Raw genomic sequence first — 9,878 nt, 5'->3', positions numbered from 1 at the left:
CCAGTACGCCTTGGGCCTCTTTTTAATGTCCAAAGGGGTCGCCACAATGGCACACAGGAGGTGTAAAGTATCTACAGTGTATGCAGGAGGTGTAAAAACTGCTACAGTACACATGCTTATCTCGGTCATCTCAGGCCAAACGCATTAAATGCACTGCTTACGTGCCCTCTAGCTTTATTGGGGGCGGGAAGAGAGCCCATCCCGTCCGTTGCCGCACCGCCCCGTCTCGACACGCGTCCATGCCGATGAGGCATGCAGCGCCAAGTTGGCTGGCCAGCTGCTGTGCTGGAGAGGTGGTAGGGTCTTCACGAAGATCTGCATGCAACCACGCAGGCGCTTGCCAGGCTAACCGGTCAGCCCTCGCACTGGAGTGGTGACTGGGCAGCCGAGTCTGGCCACGGTCTTGGCGACGTCCCCGACCTTGCCGGGGACTCATGGGTGTCCTTCACAAGGATCTTGCATGGGCCTCGTGGGCATCCTCGACAGGGATCTTGCCGGGGCCTCGTCTTCTGGCCTTCCCAAAGATCTGCATGCCACTACGCGCGCGCCCTTGGATCCTAGCCTTAACATTGTCAATGGTGTTAGAGCTCTGAACCCCAAGGGTGGTGCTCTTGCTAGTGTTCTGTAAGTCACCCCAGCAAAGGCCTTGCCGGGGTCTCGCAAGCCGTCCCCGGCAAGGATCTTGCCAGGGGTCTAGCTAATATTCTGTTCTCCGGCCTCTGGCTTGGCTACTTCTCTTTGTCTTGTATCTATTCCCGATCGCCCGCTTCGCGCTTTGCCACGTGTGGGGTTACGACTGCCCGTGCACAAGTCTGGGGTGCTAAAGGCCCAAACTTTAGTACACCGAGACTTGATAATCTCCAAGTGCAGGGAATCATCGTAGCAATTCCCAAAGGTGGAAGAGATTAGTATGGAGTGTCGAACCCACAAGGAGCTAAAGGTAAGATCAATATTCTCTCAAGTCCTATCTTCCACTGATACGACTCGTACACCGAACGTTTGCTTCCAACTAGAAACAAGAAATAAAACTACGTTGTGGGTATGAAGAGGATAACTTTGCATGGTATCGGAGAGCTAAAATATAAAAGTAGGTGTTGTTATCATAAAGTTAGAATATATTACTAAATATTATAAATAGCGAGTGTGGAATAATGATGGGTCGGTGTGCGGAATTATCCTAGGCAATCGTTAACAAGACCGGTAGTCGTCATTGCAATTTCATATGAGGGAGAGGCATAAGCTAACATACTTTCTCTTCTTGGATCATATGCACTTATGATTGGAACTCTAGCAAGCATCCGCAACTACTAAAGATCATTAAGGTAAAACCCAACCATAGCATTAACATATCAAGTCCCCTTTATCCCATACGCAACAACCCCCTTACTCTGGTTTATGCTTCTGCCACTCAAGAAACCCACTATAAGCGAATCATGAACGTATTGCAACACCCTACAACGGGAATCCCTCACGCTTGCGCGACACGGAGGGCACAATAGGACAGCACCAAAATAAAACATACAACTCATACCAATCTAGATCATCAATCAACCCAAAGACAAAGGATATCTACTCAAAACATCATAGGATGGCAACACATCATTGAATCATAATATGTGGCATAAAGCACCATGTTAAAGTAGGGATTACAGCGGGGTGCGGGAGAGTGGACCGCGTAAAAGAGATGAGGATGGGGATGATGATGGTGATGTTGATGAAGACGATCACTGCGGCGATGATTCCCCTCCCGATGGCACTCTGGCGCCACCGAGAGAGAGGAGGAGAGGTTCTTCCCCTTGTGCTTCCTCCTCCATGGCCTCCCCCTGGATGGGGAGAGGTTCTCCCTCTGGATCTTGGCCTTCATGGCGATGATGGCCCCTCCGGGATCCTCCTCCATGGCCTCCGGTGATGATGGCCCCCTCCGGCAGGGTGCCAGAGAGGGCCTAGATTGATTTCTCGTGGCTACAGAGGCTTGAGGCGGCGGAACTTCCGATCTAGGTTATTTTCTGGAGGTTTGGGTATTTATAGGAGAGGTTGGCGTCGAGAACAAGTCAGGGGGCCCCACGGGAAGTCCACGAGGCATAGGGGCGCGCACTAGGGGGGTGGGCACGGCCTCCACCCTCGTGGGGCCCACGGGCCTCCCCTTCGGTAACTCTTCGTTCCAGTATTTTTTATATTTTCCAGAAAAATTCTCCGTTGATTTTCATCGCATTCTGAGAACTTTTATTTCTGCACAAAAACAACACCACGGTAGTTCTGCTGAAAACAGCGCCAGTCCGGGTTAGTTCTAATCAAATCATACCAAAATCATATAAACTATTGTAAACATGCCATGAATACTTCATAAATTATAGATACGTTGGAGACGTATCAGCATCCCCAAGCTTAATTCCTGGTCGTCCTCGAGTAGGTAAATGATAAAAGAAATAATTTATGAAGTGTGAATGCTAGCAAGTGTATAAGTTTGATCAATGATAGTTCCAATCACTTTTTCTAGCATCATTACATATCATAGCAGTAGCTCAACTCATAAAACTTCTCATGATCAAGTAACAAGCTATTCACATGTTAAAGTATAGATCATAAACTTTCTTGAAAACTAACAAACCGTGCTCTTAGTCATCAAACAATTGCAATTCATCTTATTTTCGGGAAGGGTCTATGTAAGAGCTTTGATTCAGCAAACTCCACATACTCAACTATCATTTAATCTTTCACAATTACTAACACTCATGTGATATTTATGGGTTCAAAGTTTTAATCAGACACAGAGAAAGATAGGGGCTTATAGTTTCGCCTCCCAACCTTCTACAATAATAATTTATGAAAACCTACATCCAAGTGGATATATATATCCGAATCGCTCCAACACAAAGTGCTTGCCAAAGGAAAAAGTGTAAAAAGGAAAGGTGATGATCACCATGACTCTTGTATATGGGTGGTAGAAGATAAAAGTAAAAGATAGACCTTTGGCAGAGGGAAGGAGAGGTTGTCATGCGCTTTTATAGTTGGATGCACAAAATCTTAATGCAAAAGAACGACACTTTATATTGCCGGTTGTGATAAAGACCTTTATTATGTAGTCCGTCGCTTTTATTTCTTCCCTACACAAGTTCGTATAAAGCTTATTTTCTTTGCACTAATAGATCATACATATTTAGAGAGCAATTTTATTGCATGCGCCGATGACAACTTACTTGAAGGATCTTACTCAATCCATAGGTAGGTATGGTGGACTCTCATGGCAAAACTGGTTTAAGGGATGTTTGGAAGCACAAGTAGTATTTCTACTTGGTGCAAAGAATTTGGCTAGCATGAGAGGGAAATGCAAGCTCAACATGTTGGATGATCCAAGACAATATAACATTTCGGATATAGGAAAACATAACCCATTAAGTTGTCTTCCTTGTCCAACTTCAACCTTTTAGCATGTCATATTTTAGTGAGTGCTCACAATTACAAAAGATGTCCAAGATAGTGTATTTATATGTGAAATCTCTCTTCCTTTAATATTCTTTCATTAATTGTTCAAGTGACCAATTTTGTGTTTGCTAACTTTCAATAAATTTACCACCTATGCTTATTATGTGTGAAGTCATTACTCCCCATGGTATAAGCATATGTAACTTATATAAATTCAGATTTATGATATTCAATTCATTCAACCATTTACTCATAGGATATATGTGAAGCACATGAGTAAATGACAAACTACTCCAAAAAGATATAAGTGAAGAACACTGAGTAGTCAAATAATTAACTAGCCATGGGAGGATTATTTTTCACTCAATATTTCAGATCCAATGATTTTATTCAAACATCAAGTGAAATTAAAAATACACTCCAAGCAAAACACATATCATATGACGAATAAAAATATAGCTCCGAGTAAGGTATACCGATAGTTTTGAAGACGAAAGAGGGGATGCCTTCCGGGGCATCCCCAAGCTTAGGCACTTGAGTCTTCCTTGAATATTACCTTGGGGTGCCTTGGGAATCCCCAAGCTTAGGGTCTTTCCACTCCTTATTCTCCTCATATCGATTTCTCACCCAAAACTTGAAAACTTCAATCACACAAAACTTAACGGAACTTCGTGAGATGAGTTAGTATGATAATGAGTAAACCATTCACTTTGGTACTTTCAAAGACAAGATTCATAATTGTTATCACACAATTCCTACTGTACCATATCATTTCTACAATTTATATTGAGAAATATAAGCCATAGAAACTAGAAAACAAGCAAACTATGCAATGAAAACAGAATCTGTCAGAAACAGAACAGTCTGTAATGATCTGAACATCAACCATACTTCTACTACTCAAAAAATTATGAAATAAATTGTTGGACGTGAGGAATTTGTCTATTAATCTTATGCAAAAAGAATCAACTCAAAATCACTCTTCTGTAAAAAAAATGACAGCTAATCCCGTGAGTTCAAAATTTCTGTTTTTTACAGCAAGATCACATTAACTTTCACCCATGTCTTCCCAAAGGTCTTACTTGGCACTTTATTGAAACAAAAGCTATAAAACATGATTACTACAGTAGCTTAATCATGTAAACACACAAAAAACAGTAAGGGTAAATATTGGGTTGTCTCCCAACAAGCGCTTTTCTTTAATGCCTTTTAGCTAGGCATGATGATTTCAATGATGCTCACATAAAAGATAAGAATTGAAACATAAAGAGAGCATCATGAAGAATATGACTAGCACATTTAAATATAACCCACTTCCTATACCTAGGGATTTTGTGAGCACATAATTTATGGGAACAAGAATCAACTAGCATAGGAAGGCAAAACAAGTATAACTTCAAAACTTTAAGCACACAGAGAGGAAACTTGATATTATTGCAACTCCTACAAGCATGTATTCCTCCCTCATAATAATTTTCAGTAGCATCATGAATAAGTTCAACAATATAACCATCACATAAATCATTCTTCTCATGATCTACAAGCATAGAAATTTTACTACTCTCCACATAAGCAAAATTCTTCTCATTCGGAATAGTGGGAGCAAACTCAACAAAATAACTGTCATGTGAGGCATAATCCAATTGAAAATTAAAATCATGATGACAAGTGTCATGGTTAACATTATTCTTTATAGCATACATGTCATCTCAATAATCATCATAGATAGCAACTTTGTTCTCATAATCAATTGGAACCTCTTTCGAAATAGTGGAATCACTACTAACTAAAGTCGACACTCTTCCAAACCCGCTTTAGATGATAGTATTATTCATAATCCAAAAGATATAAGTGAAGTTCATGGAGCATTCTAAAATTAATGTAGACTAACCAATATCCAAGCTCAAAATATATAAGTGAAGCACACGAAGCATTCTATAAAACCATACTCAAAAGATTTAAGTGAAGCACAAAGAGTATTCTATAAGGTCATACTCAAAAGATATAAGTGAAGAACATGAATCATTCTATAAATCGATGAAGGGATATCTCATACTAGGATGGTTCTTAAAGAAAAATAAAAACACAAAGGACACAAATCATGTGAACAAAACAAAAACCAAGGTATACCGATAGTTGTTGAAGAAGAAAGATGGGATGCCAACCGGGGCATCCCCAAGCTTAGATGCTTGAGTATCCTTGGAATATTTACTTGGGGTGCCTTGGGCATCCCCAAGCTTGAACTCTTTCCTATCTTTATTCTTCCCACATCGGTAACTCCTTGTTCTTCAAACACTTCATCCACAAAAACTTAACAAAAACTTTGTGAGATCCGTTAGTATACTAGAGCAAATCACTACCTTTAGGTACTGTTGCAAACTCATTCCAATTTCATATTAGCACTTTATCTACTGTATTCCAACTTCACCATGGTTCATACCCCCCGATACTACCCATAGATTCATCAAAATAAGCGATCAACACATAGAAAACAGAATCTGTCAAAAACAGGACAGTCTGTAGTAATCTGGAAGTTTAGTAATCTTCTGTAACTCCAAAAAATTCTAAAAAATATGACAATTTAAACAATTTGTACAGAAGCAATGTACAAAAGTTTCAGAACCATTTGACTTTCCAGTAAAAAATGTAAATTCACGCACTATAGCCAAAGTTTCTGTTTTTGTACTGCACATAGTAAACAAGCAATCTAATCATCCTAAAACCAAAGCTTAGCACATTATTTTTATAATACAATGGATATATACAAGGGGATAATTATTTTCAAGAAGTTTCCATGAAAGTTTTTACATTGTTTCCATGAGCATGAACACAAGTGTTCAAGGTCGACCCTCACTTCTCCAATGCATAACCTTCCAATCACTTCTCTTATTGAAAAACTTCTTAGGCAAGATAAGCTAGTAATTTTTTTGTATTTTCATTCTTTTAATTTTTTTGTATGTTTCACCCACAACTAAACAGAAACAAAAAGGAAAAACAAAATCTACTTAGTGAAGAAAGCAAACAAGCACACACGAGAATATCAACCCCACGCTATTGCTCCCCGGCAACGGCGCCAAAAAAGAGCTTGATAATCCCCAAGTGCAGGGAATCATCGTAGCAATTCCCAAAGGTGGAAGTGATAAGTATGCAGTGTCGAACCCACAAGGAGCTAAAGGTAAGATCAATATTCTCTCAAGTCCTATCTGCCACTGATACGACTCTACGTACACCGAACATTTGCTTCCAACTAGAAATGAGAAATAAAACTACGCTGTGGGTATGAAGAGGATAACTTTGCATGGTATTAGAGAGCTAAAATATAAAAGTAGGTGCTGTTATCATAAAGTTAGAATATATCACTAAATATTATAAATAGCGAGTGTGGAATAATGATGGGTCGGTGTGCGGAATTATCCTAGGCAATCGTTAACAAGACCGGTAGTCGTCATTGCAATTTCATATGAGGGAGAGGCATAAGCTAACATACTTTCTCTTCTTGGATCATATGCACTTATGACTGGAACTCTAGCAAGCATCCGCAACTACTAAAGATCATTAAGGTAAAACCCAACCATAGCATTAACATATCAAGTCCCCTTTATCCCATACGCAACAACCCCCTTACTCGGGTTTATGCTTCTGTCACTCAAGCAACCGACTATAAGCGAATCATGAACGTATTGCAACACCCTACAGCGGGAATCCCTCACGCTTGCGCGACACGGAGGGCACAATAGGACAGCACCAAAATAAAACATACAACTCATACCAATCTAGATCATCAATCAACCCAAAGACAAATGATATCTACTCAAAACATCATAGGATGGCAACACATCATTGAATCATAATATGTGGCATAAAGCACCATGTTCAAGCAGGGATTACAGCGGGGTGCGGGAGAGTGGACCGCGTAAAAGAGATGAGGATGGTGATGTTGATGAAGACGATCACCGCAGCAATGATTCCCCTCCCGATGGCACTCCGGTGCCACCGAGAGAGAGGAGGAGAGGTTCTTCCCCTTGTGCTTCCTCCTCCATGGCCTCCCCCCTAGATGGGGAGAGGTTCTCCCTCTGGATCTTGGCCTTCATGGCGATGATGGCCCCTCCGGGATCCTCCTATATGGCCTCCGGTGATGATGGCCCCCTCCGGCAGGGTGCCAGAGAGGGCCTAGATTGATTTCTCGTGGCTACAGAGGCTTGCGGCGGCGGAACTTCCGATCTAGGTTATTTTCCGGAGGTTTGGGTATTTATAGGAGAGGTTGGCGTCGAGAACAAGTCAGGGGGCCCCACGAGAAGTCCACGAAGCATAGGGGCGCGCCCTAGGGGGGTGGGCGCGCCCTCCACCCTCGTGGGGACCATGGGCCTCCCCTCCGGTAACTCTTCGTTCCAGTATTTTTTATATTTTCCAGAAAAATTCTCCGTTGATTTTCATCGCATCCCGAGAACTTTTATTTCTGCAAAAAAACAACACCACGGTAGTTCTGCTGAAAACAGCGTCAGTCCGGGTTAGTTCTAATCAAATCACACCAAAATCATATAAAATTATTGTAAACATGGCATGAATACTTCATAAATTATGGATACGTTGGAGACGTATTAACACTGCATTGTGTTACGATGTGGTCAAACACCTCTGCAAGACCTCCCTCGCGAAGACGCATTGTGTTACGATGTGGTCAAAGTTGTCCTCCTCCTGCAAGCAAGTGTAACAAGTGGAGGGGTGATCTTGGAGCCCATGACGTGCACGTCTATTCAATATCCACAATCGATATTGAACTGTGATCCAGGCAAATATTTTACACTTTAGGGGGGCCCAGCTCCACCAGATGCCGCTCGCGAATGGTAATCGAGTCAGACCATAGCACAAGCGCTGATATGTGGACTTACCAGTATAGACTCCATTGGCAGAGGCTGGCGAAGCAAAAACATAAGGAACCTCGGTATCTCTATGCATCGTGGCAATGTCGTGCCGAAGATGCATGATCCGTAGGAGGGCCATGAAGGAGCTGCATGGCCTGATGTCCATTGTCCGTTGTTCATCGATCAGAGCATGATTACTGTTCGAGTGTTCACAACCCTCGTGCCGACCAGATCAACGAGAAGTGGAGCGGTGTCTTTGACTGAGAAACCATGAATCCACCTGTCTGTCTCTCGAGACAAGCACCCTTTGCCCATAATGATGCTCACCAAACTATCAAACGCCATCCGAGTCCAGCATTATCGACAAGCCTTGCCACGACCTCTGTGGGTCCGTACGCCGAAGCCATTCTCACCTCACTCTCAATGAAAAGCGACTATAGTCTCAGGTTTCTTACCCAAGCCCCTCATAGCAGGTTGGCCAGCGGATGGTATTCCATCTGCAGGATAGGAACTAATTATTCAAATTACATTTTAATGAAAGAAAAGGATTAGTCTAGACTCAATGAAAAAAAATCCATATCCAATTAATCAAATGACGTCTCTTTTTTTTTTATAGAAAATGAGATACTACATATCATCTCATTTTATATGCTTTTTTATAATTTCGATGAAACCGAATGAGGCCTGAGCAATAATAAAGCCTAGTGTTATTCGCTAAAATAAAACGTGTGTCCTGTGCTATTTCACGACGTATGGCACATTGGCACGCCTGAGCCCGTAACTGCTACCACCGCGCGCTCGACGAGACGAGATAGAGGGATGGGGCAGCTCTGGGCGGTGTTCCTGGCCGTGAGGTCGCTCTCCATCGGCCTGCTCGGGGTGCTCGGAGTCTGGCTCTGCTACCTGTTCCAGGCCGAGGCGCTGGGCCCGCCTCCTGCCCCGCCGCCCGAGACGCCGGACACGAGCGACAACGGCAACGGTGACGACAAGAATGGGCTATCGGAGGTAGAGCTGAGGCGGCTTGGCGGGGTCGTCCAGGCGGAGGTCGCAGCTTACGACGAGGAGGAGGCGCTCTGCCCCATTCGCCTCGATGCCATGGAGCCGGGCCGCGCCCTGCGCGTCCTCCCGGCTACAACCGTGCCTTCCACAGGAGTGCGTCGATCGGTGGCTGGCCATCTCGCTGCACTGCCCCGTGTGCAACATCCGGGCCACGCCGCAGGCCTCGCCGACGGTGGCCAAGACTGCTACGGGTGCTGACACGGGGGGGGGGGGCGTGCTTTCTTGGTTCTTGACGATTCTTGGATCGCCTCTAAACTTCTAATCAAGAAGCATTTGTTGGGGATGTGACTAATAGGTATGACCCGCCCAAGAGGGGCCGGGTCAGCTACTGGCGGCTTGAAGTTAAAGAGGCCCGATAAGGTCCAAGGAGATATGAAGATGGAGGTTCATAGAACAAGCCGATTGAAGGCCCAAGACCCGGGGCCGACTTGAGGCCCACGGGTGTGAGCCGCCATATGTTTAACTTGTACTGTAAGGCAAGTTTAGTTAGAAACCGAGCCAGACACGTTTGTATGAGCCGGCGGGGACTTTGTA

At 43.5% G+C, this 9,878-nt stretch overlaps 1 pseudogene; it reads left to right on the top strand.

The window, feature by feature from the left end:
• The first annotated feature begins 9,104 nt into the window (after positions 1–9,104).
• LOC123142607 (uncharacterized) lies at positions 9,105–9,606 on the top strand (annotated as a pseudogene).
• The last annotated feature ends 272 nt before the right edge of the window (positions 9,607–9,878 follow it).

Source organism: Triticum aestivum, chromosome 6D (assembly GCF_018294505.1).
Source record: "Triticum aestivum cultivar Chinese Spring chromosome 6D, IWGSC CS RefSeq v2.1, whole genome shotgun sequence".
NCBI classification, from domain to species: domain Eukaryota; kingdom Viridiplantae; phylum Streptophyta; class Magnoliopsida; order Poales; family Poaceae; genus Triticum; species Triticum aestivum.
This window is presented reverse-complemented; position numbering and strand designations above follow the sequence as displayed.